The sequence below is a fragment of the Oxyura jamaicensis genome, chromosome 11 (genome assembly GCF_011077185.1).
Source record: "Oxyura jamaicensis isolate SHBP4307 breed ruddy duck chromosome 11, BPBGC_Ojam_1.0, whole genome shotgun sequence".
Classification (NCBI taxonomy): domain Eukaryota; kingdom Metazoa; phylum Chordata; class Aves; order Anseriformes; family Anatidae; genus Oxyura; species Oxyura jamaicensis.
In genome coordinates, this window is record NC_048903.1 from 2,771,449 (window position 1) to 2,786,434 (window position 14,986).

Sequence of the window (14,986 nt, forward strand, 5' to 3'; positions counted from 1 at the left end):
CACATGAAAGCAGAATCTGAAAAAACAGGCACACAACCTGTTGACTGGAATTCAGAAAAATGTGAGGGGGATGTTGCGGCATTAATGTGGAAGGAGAAGATATATCCTTCTGAAATTAGAAGAAGAAAATGCAACAAAGCCCTCAAGGAAGGCAACACTAAGTCTAAATCTAGGATTGTCTTTCTCCAGGCAGCTGCCACACCTGTTACATTTACACTAAGTGGAAAGGTGACAACATCCAACAAAACCAAAGGCCTGCCTCCATCCCAAAGACAGGTGCTTAGTCACCACACAAGTGTTGACTTGAAATGACCTTCTACTAAAGCAAACGACAGGGTGTGCAAGTATGACTGTCTGTAAAAGTGGTTGCAACACTGATCCTTGTGTAGGAATTAAATGTTACAAAATGCAGTGAAAGACCTTATGGAAGGGTAAAGCTGTGTTTAAAAAAAAAAAAAAAAAAAAAGCGAATCAGTCACTCAGTCATTCTCTCATACTGCTATATACTAAAAAGCACCAAAATGTTCATGCCCAAGTAGTCAGGCCAAGATCACTTGTGTTGTGACATGAGATTCAAGGAATACCAACTATCAAGTCCTTGCTATGCCTCTTGGATTCCCTTGGACAGCAGCAAAGCAAATTTTGAACATATTTTCTGTGTAGTGTTGTTATTATGATGTGGGGTTTTTGTTGAGCTTTTTTTGGTTTGGGTTTGTTTTTTTGTCACTTTTTTTGTCTTTGTCTTTTATTTCACCCTCTAAATTTTAGGCAAGCTCACTGTTTGCAGTCTTTGCTTCTTTATTTTAAAATGTCTTTATGAATTATCCTTTCCATTGCTGAGCTAACCAAAAGAGGAATGGCACGTATGACTTACTGTAACCTTGCTATCATCTTCCCTTTACTGGGGGTAGTTTTTCTGCTGAGAAGTCATTTCTGCTGTAGGCCTCTGAGCACATAGGCCTTTTGGTCTTTACAGATGTAAACACCACATTCCTCAGTGTTTGCCAGTTTGCTGTTATTTATGTCTTTGGTTATCAAATGTGTGTCATTTGTGTAACCTTTATTATTTCTTGTTATGATATCACACACAATTCCATACTCAGTTCAGACCAATCTTAATATTTCTGTTATGAATCTCTGCACTGTTCTGACAGTTGGGAATATGTTCACTCTTCATAAACACCTTTTCCTCTTATTCTTCTCCAAACCTGCTAAGCACGTAATTCCTATTCCTTCTGCTGTGCAAGCCCTGGTTCTTTAGATAAGTCTTTCAGCTGATGAATCAAGTTGTGTATGTTAGTTCTTTCTTTTGTTGCCTCATTTTGGGAGATCAGGACTATTCATACTGGAAAACAAAGTAAACTAAGCTCTTTGCCTTTATAAGGTTGTTTAAATATTAAGAGCAAATTTCTGTTTTCTTATTGAGTGCCTGGTACCATTTGCACTGAGAAACAAGAGGAACCATGCAACTGTGGAGCCCCTTGGCATTGCTTTCTAGTTGATGCTCTGCAAATAACCAACTCAATACAATGTATTTCCAAGTAGTGTGCTGTTAGAAAGGCAATCCAGGCAATCCAGAATGACTTGACAGTGGGGCATTTACAGATTACCATCAGTTCAGGACCATGATCATGTACATCATCTTCACAGAATTCTACATGTTAAAATCCAAGAAATAGCAGAACCAACTACAAGTCTGAAACTGCCAGTAAAATGCCAGCAAGCTTATTTCTATAAAAGGTATAATGCTATGTGCTACTTCCCTTCACATGCTTCATATCGAAAACTATCTGGACAAGGAAAAGGAATTTGTTACAGTTGAAAATACTGATGAAAACAGTACTGTGCCGTTGTCATGCTTATATATGAGAAGAAAAAAAAAAAAAAAAAAAGTCCACTTTGTTACCATTGTAGAGAATTTTTTTTCATGTGTATAATCAGTATCCTAGGTAAATATTCTTTTCTTCTTTCCAAACAAGCATCAGAACCAAACTATACTGAACAGCAGAAATTAGAATATCAGTAGAATTATCTTTGTTTAAGACTCCTTGAGGGCTTGCACTGGCAACTTGACAAAAACCATGAATTAGACATGAGTATGCAGACTTGTTATTTAAAAGAAATGATCCTTTCCAGAAATCTAGTATTTGCTTAAACATCTTTTATTTGGTTGAACAGAATTCTCTGTTTGCCTCTGATCCTTGCCATTTAAGTAGTGTTTGTATTGGCTCAAATATCCCCAAACATGACTGTGCTGAGCTAGACACACTACTAGAAAAGCAGCTTTGTCCCAAAGACGTGCATTCTTAGCAAATAAGGATAATAAACAACAGGAGAAAAAGCAGTATGTGAAACAAATATTTAATATAGTAAGCAACTATCATATACTGTCTACTGATTAAGCGCTGCTGTTTGTAGTAGCGGTACATGTTTCACAGCTGAGGCAAGTTTAAAAGAAAGATGTGATGACGACCAAAGCATTGGCACAGGTCTGCACTGTAGGCAGAGGCCCATGCAGTAATTGCCCCATTGTTACTGTTTTTCATTCCGGGATTTACCAAGTTCAGAATATGTTAACACAATCTTCACCATTCATATCTTTCAGAAACTTGCTATTTTAATCTTTACTGCCTCACAAGATTTTCAACAATAAGAATTACCCCAAGATCCAGAATCTAACCTTGATGAAAATGAGAGTAGTGAAACAGACACTCACGGAAGTCTCTTAGACAAGAAAGAAGATAAAAGATGTAGTGAGTAAGATGCCTATTATCACATACATAAACAAACAGTATTTTGATTTATAGCAATTATTTTAATCATATTCCTTGTTATTGAATGTACAAACAACATCTGCTCATTTCATTTTTTCCTGCAGACATCACTGTGACATCTCTTCCTGAATTCCCAAAAATTTTGTCTTTGGAAAATACCGTAATATGATCTGTGACATTTCTTTTTCAGTGCCCCACAAACATCACACACCAGACCAGGTATTCAGCTTTAAATTATATTCATACGTGCAATCTGAATTCATGCCTGAGGCCAGGAAGGAATCGAGATCACTATTGAGAAGTGAAGCCTGAAACCTACACAAGCCTATTGATAAAACCTAACATTTACACTGGTATAAGGAACATATGAAGATTAGGATGGTAAATTTTGCATTAGTTTGCCACAAGTAGTTATATTCCATAAAGTTCAATTTTGGAACAGCACACATGTTCAACGTGAAGTTTCATTAGAGCATACATATGCTGTGTTTTTTTTTTAAGAAGCTGCCAAGGATTTTTCCCCCAGTAATACTCTCTGTAGTACAAAGTTTTCCAGTGCTCCTTGGCACAAGATTTACCCTTCTATTTTTTTCTGCATTGGTAGGAATCCTCACTGTTGTTTAAACGTGACTTTATTTTGAAAAAGCAGCACAAAAAATAGCATTACACAACACTGATATGCTCTTTCTTCACTGTCTGTGGAGCAAGATAATTGTCTTTTTCTTTAAAGAAATATCAGCCCTTAAAGCTCAGCTCAGGAGGTAAAAAAGCAAGCTTAATCCTTTCCTTCTCAAGAATACTTTGAGGTCTAGTTGAAGTCAGTCATACCTGTACAATGTATTCTGCTTTTAGCACAGGTGTGACTGACCTGTAATAATACTTACGTGTTGCAGCTGACCTGAATGGGGGACAGTCATAAACATATATTTTCTGAAGAGCTCAGTGTGCACTGGAAAGAGGCTGCCTCTGTGTTATTTTATTATTATTATAGTAACACAGGGTTTTTAAATAACATTTCCTCAGAATGAAACTTTACATCTACAAGATCCCAAAAATATCTCAGACATTCAGTTCAATTCATTGCCGTTTTTTGTTAAATCTTCCAGAGGAGTGTTCCATTTCTCATCTGCCTGGAGAAGATATTGGTTTCTTACCTTTAACAAAGATTTTTTTTTAATCTGCCTGGAGAAGATATTGGTTTCTTACCTTTAACAAAGATTTTTTTTAATCCATTTTTAGACATTGTTGTTCACGCATTGTAGAAAGCCCCCTCCCAACTAAATACAACACTTTTTAAACTCAAGCTGTAAATATAAGCACAGACACACAGTCCCAGAACAGTCTGACATGCATTTGAACCCAGGCTTCAAAGTTACTTTCCCTTCCTTCTCCTTTCTCTTGCTTCCTCAGCACTTCACATTCACTTCTGTATTATTCCCCATGCTGCTGCTCACTAGCATCAGGACAGAAAACAAGAGCTGAGGTCAGCTCCTCAGGCTCCTTCAAGCTGAGTTTGTTTATGGTGCAGAACAGGGCCAGAAGAAGGGCAGGGGGCAATTGGACAGTGCAGGTACACAATGCAGGCTTACTTGGATATCAATCTAGAACATGAGAACCTAGCCATCTGCCATGGTAGGATATCCGCAATTAATAGATCCTGTCACTATCATCTCTCCTATCTTCAAGCCTTTAATCTGTATAAAGGAGATCATATTGCTCTTTTGGCTCAAGTTTTGCTAAAGCGAATCAATTACTGCTTGTAAATGAGCCACGTAATCGAGCTTCACAGTAAGTTGTGAGCACCTAATGACTAATAAGCCTGCAATGATCTCAAGTTCTGAGCAGCCTGCAGTAAAGACAGTGTAAGGACATGCACAGACCAGGGAAAATAAGTAAGCAGGGAAAAAAACCAGCATGATCGTGTCACTAGTAATTCTGTCATTATGTCTGTAACCACACAAATGATTTAGGACTGAATGGACTATATGTTACTAATCTGGAAAAGTTACAAACAATTTGAAGTTTTAAGGTAGAAGGTGGTAGAGAACTTGATTAATATGTTCTGTAATCTAGTCCTATTATACTCGTCTCCCACTTTTAAGGTTGATTTTTGGATTTCCCAATCTAACCCTAGTGTTCGTTTGGCCCAGTGTAGCAGGTACTCTTAAACAGTAGTTCTAGTCAAAAAAACAAACAAACAAACAAACAAAAAAACATTTAAAATAGAATAATTTTAACTTGAAATACTCATTCTCCATATTTAGAATCACAGTATGTTTTCTTTAGGAATAAAAATAAATATTGTTGATTTGTGTACCTGTTATGGAGAGATCTGCAGATCTATGCCGTCATATCAGGTGAAGTGCAAGAAACAGATCATTTTTTGGTGTTCTAATCAACAAACTTCCTTACTAAATTTTAGCAGTAAAGAAAATTAATATTTGCAGACTTGTATGTACCAGTGAAAGCCAAAGAACTTCAGAACTTCTATTTCTAGTAAATTCTTGGGGGAACACACACACCAGTTTAAAAACAACAACACAAACAAAAACTAGGCTTGTATTCTAATATGATTTCACTTGCCTTTGGGACCACCAAGAAATTACTGTACTGGAAAACCATATCTATAAAATAGTTTTACAATGCAGATGCATAATGTATGCCCACCTTCCTGGTCTTTGAATGAATCTTTCATTGTTAGAGGCTATGAGATGTTAGTACTCTGACAGGACCTAGAGGTAACACTTTCTTCAAAAACACTCATTTAATGATTTAAATGATTTTTAAAATTTGCTAAGATCCAATAAATCCATAGATTATGTTCATTCCATCATAAAGTGTGGATGTCTTTTATAGTTCAGTCCTTCAGTTGCTAAATTCTTCATTCCAGTCAAGACAGCAAAAGAAACCAAAAGGTGCTGAATGGTAAAATACTTGCTGAGTCAAAGAGAATTTTGTTAGAATCAGAAAGTGAGAAATTCTTAGCAAGAATGTTGGGACTTAAGATACTGTAAGTTTTACTTGAGATTTACTCAAAGTTGTTGCTTCAGATTGAACCATTGTAGAATTTTGAAATTGGAGGTACAGCTAAGTGTAGGAGGAATATATGAGAAAAAGTTTAAATATGATCTATGTTGTGATGAAAACTGAGCAGGTTGAACCCTCAGGGACAGCTTATGTCTTACACAAGCTCTCATAAGTTTCAGCAACTTCCCAGCACATGTTGCATGAATGATAGAGCCTGACATTTTTTGCTGTGCAGAGAAACTCTTTGTGGTCTGAGGTAAAAAGCTAAAAAGTTGAACAAGGTGGTTTTGATCTGCAGGCAAGATGCTTTTCAGATGAAGAGAGGATTTGGAGAAAGAAAGCAGAAGTTCAGCATGCTGCTATTTTAAGGCTAGCATGTATTTAAAGACTGTAAGAATGGCTAGGGCATAGTGACATACCTGCCAAAGAAAGCAAAAGAAATCTTGTTTGTCATGTGGCGTGAGTCAAACAGGAGCATTTCAGAATTCTAGTACACAAATAATGAAAAGGCTTGGGGACCATTGTTCTTTTATTTAATGAGCAATCTCATCCAGTGTCACACATTGTTTGGTGTCCCACTTGGGCTGGGAGTCATGGAAGTTGCTAAGAAATACAGGGCTTAGGAAATTTGCTAGCTTGAAGTTACTTCTAAGAAGAAAAAACACTGCTACTATTACATCCAACTGACTCCTGACAGAAGTGAATCCAGGTCTGGATCACAAGTGTATCCAGAAGAATTGAAACTGGTGACCATTAGTCATTTAGTAACTTACTGAGGAACATGCTGGTTTTTATCTGATCTTGTTAAGATTTCATTTACTCATTTTCAGTGCTAAATTGTACAACCAGTGAATGATGGAAAAACATCTGACTGATCGCATTTGTTGAGACTTCAATTTTTCCTCTGTGAAACAGTTTGAGAGTTCCTCTTTAGTGGATATTTAAAAAATGTACTGAAGGGGGTATTTTGTAACTGAGATTTTAAGAGCTGTTTTAAAGATCTCTTTTCCTCTTCATTTTATATTACAGCTATTTGGGTTTGAATGACACATACTACCTCTAAAAGATGCATCTATAAAACAGTTATAGATATGAGAAGCAAGGTGTATAGACAACCTACTTATTTCCTATTATTTAAATCCGGATTATCACATTAAAAATAATATATAAGCAGGAAAACTGACTACAGTTAGGAACCAAATAAAAAAGATCCAAATTTTACCAAGGCTCTTTAAGTAATATTAAAATGAACAAAACTAACAGGAATAACAAAATGAGCTGTTCAGATCTGAGTTTGGACTATCAGTGCCTATAAAAATAAATGCCTGTTATGTTTGGCTGATGCCACTTTCCCAGGAGATAAACAAACAACCTACAAATGCATCTAAATTATGCACAGGCACTTAGCCTCCCATCCCTTGGGCATGCTAAGTTAAAAAGTATTGCCTGGTGATTCTTGTAAGAATATAGTTCCCTTCTGGACAGAGGGACAGAGGCAATTGGGAATGATTAATCATGGGAAACTGGTTTAATCAGCAGCTTCGTGAGTAGCATTGTGTGACAGGCTTTGTCTGTGTCTGCAAAAAATACAGTTATAGGAAAATTAAGGTTGGAGGGACTGGGGAAGGTTATTCTAATCCTTCTGCTCAGACCATAACTAGCATCAAAATTAGATCAGGACTGTTATCTTGATAGTTCTCTTAATCAAATGGTCAAGATCAATGATCAAAGAATAAAAAATGACCCAATCTTTCAGTCTCCTGTCCCATGAAAACTTCGCATCTCAGGATTTTTGGTCACAGGGGTTAGCATCAAACATAAACATACGTTAAACTTCTATCATGGAATGCTCTATATGCATAAACCTTGGAAGCCAAAGTGCTGATACTTCACATCACAATGCTGGTCCATCCTCAGATTAACATCCTCTCTTCCCACCAATCCCCTCAGTGTAGGAAAGATTATAGCCAATAATGCACAATTCCAATTTCAAGCTTGAGTTTTACAGGGCTGTTCAGCATCTGAAACTTCAAATGACTTCAACAGCAGACAATTTGAATAAAATTCCACCATTACATTTAATCCCCCCTCTAGGGGGGATTAACAGTGAATTAAGTGCATTTTGAGCAGGGGTCAGTGAACTAACCTGTCATGTTTTAAGCTTCAAATGGTATTTTAGAGCCATTTGTGGACATGTTAAAAAGAAAGAAGCTTGCCAAAGACTGCCTTGTCATAGGACTTTGAGAAAATAGATGTGCTAGGACAACATTTTAATGAGTATGCTATAAACAGCTTGAGATGCTTTAAATGTTGCTACCATGCTAGGTTTTAAATATGTTACTAGAATAACAAACACTCTGAAGAGTTTCTTCATGGTATGGTGGAAGTCATTCGGCTATCAGTGTTTGGCAGCTGAAAGTGATGAAGCCAGAGAATTCAAATTACAAGCTGAAAAAGTGGTAGAAAATGGATACTGTTATCATGTGACATAAAAACAAAAGCAAAAAATAAAATAAATAAAAGCAAAAAATATCTGAGCTTTCATGTGGCAGATAAGTTGGCCTCATGATTTCCTGTTAAAAGATACAGTGTTATGAGGGAATGTGAACTCTTCTACTTGAGCCTCATCCTAGCATAGTTTGTGAACAGTCATCTTCTATGCTCACAGAAGATGACTGTTCTCAGATAACACGGGTTATCAATTTTCAAAATTTAAATTCTGTTCAAATGTCTGTTTAAATTCTGTTTTTATTTTCTTCAGAGAGTCAATTTCTTGATGTCTGTGTAACCTTGTATAGAATATAGGATTACATTATTATCAGTGATAGCCTAGCCAATATGCTAAACTAGGAATTCAGCCTGACATTGTTCAAAACTTGAATCTGAGGACTAGAACTTGGATGTTTCTGACTGGATCTGTGATCTGCAATTTAAATTGCAAGTGGGAGCTGATGGGGGACAACCCCCCTGACCCAGAGCTTCAAGTCTAGCAAGAGCTGTAGCCGTGGCTTCCATATAATGTGCTCTGTTATTCACTCAGTAACAGACCTCAAAACGTGCCAAGGACCAGAACTCTGTATGGGGATATGTCGCTATACCAGCGTGAAGTACATCCAGCTGATACAGAGGGGAACCAATGCAGCAGAGCTATAGCAATAGTTTGAGCAATGATGCGGTCAGATACCACACAATGTGGTTAATACGTAGCAACTCAAAAGACAGGAAAACAGCAATCATGATAAAAGTAGTCACATGTAAGTTGCTGTGGGGGGAAAAAGCAGATTTTAAAGAGATACTGTTCAATATCATTGAGGACTAAATGCATCCTACACAGGCATGACTCAAAACACAAAGCTGACAAGAAAACTGGCATACAAAATTAAAAGCATCTTTCATGCAGTGCAGAATAATGGCATATTTAAACGATACTTGACCTTTACTGGTTTAAGTACAGACACACAGCAAAGCAAGGTACAAAGATCTACTAGACAGAGGACAGTCAATGGTTTACAGATGACAAGGTAATTGTATCGCACCAGGACCTCTATGACCATGGAGCATCTGGAGTAATTGAAGAAAGAATGACAGTGACCTTTGGAATGAAGTTTTCTAAATGCTGGAGTACAGACTGGCACTGAGGGGAAAAACAGAAAGACAGTGATCATGTCTGAGATTCCCATGAACTAAACTAAATGCAAATTAAAAAAAAAAAAAAAAGGAAAGAAAAATAAAAAAATGTTGACAGTTTAAGTATAGACAGCCAAACTAGATCCCTTTTTACACAGTAATGGTGAAATCAGCAGGGTTGAGAAGAGGGATCTGGGACCCCTGCATAGCTTGGTTTCTCTCATTCTTCTTCTACACACTGCAGTTCAGTCTGCTAAACTCTTACATTTCAGAACTAGTCTGTTCACATGTTTCAAAGGGAATATAAAACACCTGGATTAAGGGAGGAAAGCAACAGAGACAATGAAAAGTATGGAATGATTTCTGTATAGGGCTTTATTGTGTATGAAAGAACTCTTCAGTCTGAAAGTAAGAAATGGTAGATTTGGGGGTTCAATCAAATAAGGGCTATAGAGAGGATGAATGGGATTGGCTATTGGCTGTTTCTTCTGACATACATATGTAGGAAACCAGATGAAGCTAACAGGAGACTAGCAAATAAAAGGAGGTTATTCTTCACACAGTGTATAAAAGCTGCAGAACTTCTTGCTGCTGTATATTGTTGATGCTAAAAGTACACAAGTTCAAGCACAGACTTTGCAAGTCTACAGAGGAGTTGACCACAAAGCTTTTAAATGCGTAAAAACCATATCTGGCTCAGGAAATTTCTCAGCTCTAATCAGCTAAAAGCAAGAGAGTGTGGGCCAAGCATAGTCAAACTTGGCTTGTTCTTAGAGGCTTCCCTGTGTACCTCCTTTTTGCTGCTGTCCGAGACAAAAGCACTGGACTAAAAGGACTTTTTGATCTAACTAAACACTAGAACATAATACACATACCTAAATCTAGATCATGTTATTAGGCTCAAGTCAAAATATGAGGTCAGATGACTTTGGAGTCTAATACAGCCTTACATTGTTTAAAATCTATGAATAATTAGATTTTTAACCAAGAAAATCCCCTCTGTTCTATTGATCATAACTCTAAGTGAATAGTTTTATTATAAGTGCCATCACACCAGCACTTTCTGCTAGTGAAAACACTGGAAAAGCCATCATTATTCACAGACATTTCTAATATTAAATGAAAGTCTTATAGGGGCAATAGATCACATTGCAGAATGATAGCAAGTTGCCAGTGCCTAAACATGGCATATTTTACATGGTTTCCATTCAATATATGATGTGTAAGCTTAGTAAATAGCTGTAACTGTAGTTGTGTGTAGCATCTCAGAATCAATCCTTGCTGCTTTTTATTTCAGAATAAGAATGCTTGGACAAGATCATTCTGAACAGTAGCGCAGTACAATGTGCTAGCTTCTCTCTGGCCATGCAGAACAACATGCCAGGTATGTTAATTACTAAGTGACTTAGGGCTTATGTATTGCTCTACAAGTGTCTAACACACCTATGGCAGCTGCTACAGGGCAGGAGAAAATTACTGTGTTTCTCATAAAACAAGTACAGTCTTTATACTTTCAGCACAGTTGACCAGACTCCCGACAAAAGGCCACAAAACCAGGGGTTTGTTTCACACTAGAGGTAATGGCTCAACGCTTAGTGTATTAAAGGAGTTAAGGCTCTTAATCTGTTCAGATCTGCTGAGCAGGGTTGTTTCACAACATGAGAGAACACAGTTTGGACTGCTTTTCAAAAAGACAAGGAACATGCTAATGTAAATTACACTAAAGACAGTATTTTTGAATCATTGCTACACTTTCCAAGTTTGTTGCTTCAGAGACATAGAAAATTAAATAAGATGCCAAGTTATTTTCATGGCAGGGCTGACCTTGTACTAGTTACGTATTACACAATTGGAAATGGTCATGTAGTTCAAAACATCACTAAGAGCTAGAATGTTAAGAATATATAGAAAGAACATCTGCAAGATAGAAACAACTAGGAAGCTTATCTAGAAAATGTTATCAACAGTATTGAAATTTAAGTTGCAGTCATCTAACCTTTTCATGCCAGAGTCAGTTCTACGGGTCTCAGCCTTGAACTTGTACGTTGTCTGCCCTGTTTACAGACAATGGCTACACCCTCCACATCTGCAGTATTAGGCAACAAAACAATAAATGGTTCTTCAATGCCACCCTCTGTTGAAAATACATAACTACATGGACAGATCCCTTTACAAAAGAGTTTACTGTAGGAAATAATATATACCTAGCCTGTATGCAGAACAACAGCTACTGTCTGTTGCTGCAGCACATGTACAGCAAACTACAGCATTTTTTTAATCAACTAAGATGCTCTGAGGACTTTAATTACATTGCTGAATTTCAGAGGCATGAATGCTACAGTAATACAACATTTACAGGAAATCCCAAACAAGGTAGAAATTACAGTACGTTTAGATAGAGAAAAATCAAGTAACTTTTGGTAACAAGTCATCTGAGCAGTATTTGTCATCGGTAATTTATTACTCATAAAAGTAGGAGTGTGTAAACAATGCATTTGCATTTGATTTACTCAGTAGCAATTGTGGTGCTATATACGCTCAGATAGATAAGGATTTTGGATAGCAACGTTTTACGTACATAGCAACTTAGTGACTGCTGATGTAAACACAGACTAAAGTCTTACCTTTGAGTATAACTAAACCATACTTTTACTGTTTGAGAGCTTGTACTCTGAATAATAGAAAATTAAAGAATATACATTCATAATATTGAGAAAAGATACTCTGAGTTTTTCCAAAATCTCTGCATAATTGTTATTCATATTCCTGCTTGTAATCAGACCTTCACTACCTCCTTAATTAGGGCCTCTACTCTCATGAGCCTGGTATATCTGGTTGTACAAGGATAATATTTCAGCATTTAATTTGATAGTTTCACAATCGATGGCAATGCAACATATTCAGATTGTTCATGATTGTTTTGTTACTGTAAGAAAGGTACTAATATGTAAGCATGTGTGAATGCACGTCCAGTGTGCCTCTATAACCACTCCTCTTATCACGAGCTCTACAGCAGTTTTCCTGAATGCAATGCGCAGGAATTATTTTCTCTGGCCAGTTGTATTAAACCATTTTTATTTGCTACTGAGCTGGGTAGGAGTTATTATTTTGTAATATCATTATTAGAAGACCAGTTAACAAAACAGAACAGAATGTTACAAACTATTTATAGTGTAAGGTACATATCTTTCATTACATTCTGAAGCTGATCCCAGGGTAGCTCTTCATTAAGGTATTTTGTCTGGTGGTGAAGAAGCACTGAGAGTGTTCTCATTTGTACTTGCTGCATCATGGACTGCTATTGCAAACACTGTTTGCAAGAGCTTAGAAATGTCTAATAAGTGTCTTTTCCAGCATTACACTTTCCTTTATCGTAATTACAGAGTGGAGACATGCTGCGCACCATGGGATCCCATTTATATAGGAGACCCTCCTGTAATCAGGAAAGCAACATGTAGATCACCTTTGCACTGGCAAACCATATCAATTTACCCTAGCTTAGAGAATGGAGTAGCCCATAAGTTTCTGATCAAGGTTTCATGTGACTTTCACACTGTCATTTATAACACCATTGAACTGCAGTTGTTGTAGGACAACTGTATCTATCCTGCAAATGCTATCTTCTTTCAGTGGCTGAAGAATTAAAGGGTTTAGACTAGGAACTTCCTTCAGGATCGTCAGGCAAACAAGGTTGCTGGCATTGGTTTCCAGCCTCTCAGCAGAAACATGATACTTACTATTCTTTCTCCAGCAATTTCTTTATAGCCAAACATCCGGTGGATCTTTCTGAAGACAACAGTTGGAAAGATTTTTAAAAGCATTTTTGGGACTGTTCTTCATACAAGTTACACATAATATGGATTTCCCATGCATCAGCTATTCTGTAAATTGTTACAGACATGCTCTTAATGCATGGAAAGGTGGATATGCTTTGGGCAGAGGATGTTAACCCTCAGCATCTTGGAGTGAATGTTCAGCATCTTGGAGTGAATGTTCAGCATCTTGGAGTGAAATTCTGATTCTTAGTATAAGTATGCAAATCTGGAAGTATCAATTACCATTTCAGTGTAGCAGCCCAAACACATTAGCTGTCTAAGAAATGCTCAGTGGTGGTGCAAACTACAGACTATCCACCAGAGGGAAGCTCATGTGTATGAAGCAATATAACGTGGACGAACAAAACACCTCCCTTGTACTTAAACCACAGCAAATTCAATTCAGAATGTTTCTTAGCAATAGCACAGACTTTCTTAATTTTTGAATGTTTTCAGAAATTATATGGCAATCTAAAGTTAACACACTTAACACAAAGTTTCTCATGTTCATGACTACACTACTGCATTACATACAGAAAGCATATATAATATGCATGTACACAAAACTTTCATATTTAGACTTTTATCTTTTAAACACAGAAATGCATCCTAACTTCACTACTGTTAATACAATTAGACCAGTGTTTATGAGGGCAGAAGTCCAGCGGCATGTTTATACATTAAAAACTCCACCACACTTGGTCACCAGAATGACTGAGATACTGACTTGTTTAATCACCGTTGTGTTCAGCATGTTATTGAACGTAGTATATTGCTAATGGAAATACATGTTAAATTTCCCATAAAGTTTGTGTCCTACTAGGGTAAATTGAACAAATAGCAGTCACTTTTAGAGATCATTAAAGACATCCTAAAATGAGTCTGAACTTTTTGTAGTGATCCAACAACCACATAGAGCACTTCAAAAACACAGTCCTTAGCTAATGTTATCACCAATATCTATATTATTAAATCTAAAAGCTTGTCTTCAGAATCTTACTCAGGCAATCTCAGCATTTCAACACCTGTCTGGGATCTGTTTGGAAAGAGGAATCCCAGGCTGTTCCTGCAATGCTGAGATTCATCTGGTTTCTTGTTTAAATGAAAGATACAGCCTGAGGCAGAGACCATCTGGCAAGCAAGCTTCAACTGAAGTGGGGGAAATGTGTTTCTGAAAAATATAAGGACAGGTGCTTCAGAAGTACAACCAGATCCACATGTCACTGGATTAGACCTATACCAATTCAGATACCAATCTATTTTTATAGACAATTGTTTTTTGCCACCAAAAATAAAGTTTTGAAGAAGAAAATCTTACAGAAGTACTGAGCATCTCTCCTTGATTTTTTTTTAAGTATCTGCAATGTAGTTCAGTCTGGATGTACCACAGGCAATAAGTAAATAAAAAGCCCTCCCAAAGTTACTCCTGGCCAAATAATGTGTACGAAGGTGATTTCATTAGAAGAAGAGACATTGCCCGCCACTTCCTTTCATTAGTGGATTTTCAGAAATTCCCTTTAGAATATACACAATTGATGTGGGTTTTCCCCTACCCAATTGGTACTAAATGCATTAAAAATAAAAGGAACTGGAATCATATGATGAAACCCAAATTAAAATATTAATTACACAAAGAGCATTTTGAAAAAAAATATTCCTGACTTCAGTGGAGTTATTCTGGATTTGCAGTTGATCTCATTATACTCTTACGAGATCAAAAATGGCTAAGCCGATTTGGGGCTG

The 14,986-nt window shown here is 36.9% G+C and overlaps 1 long non-coding RNA gene across 1 annotated transcript in view; it reads left to right on the forward strand.

Moving 5' to 3' along the window:
* The window catches only part of LOC118172565, a 136,951-nt gene that overhangs the window by 90,914 nt on the left and 31,051 nt on the right, over positions 1-14,986 (forward strand). Inside the window, exon 6 of the long non-coding RNA XR_004753755.1 lies at positions 10,726-10,812. This is a non-coding gene — a long non-coding RNA (uncharacterized LOC118172565). The remainder of the gene's footprint in view (positions 1-10,725; positions 10,813-14,986) is intronic.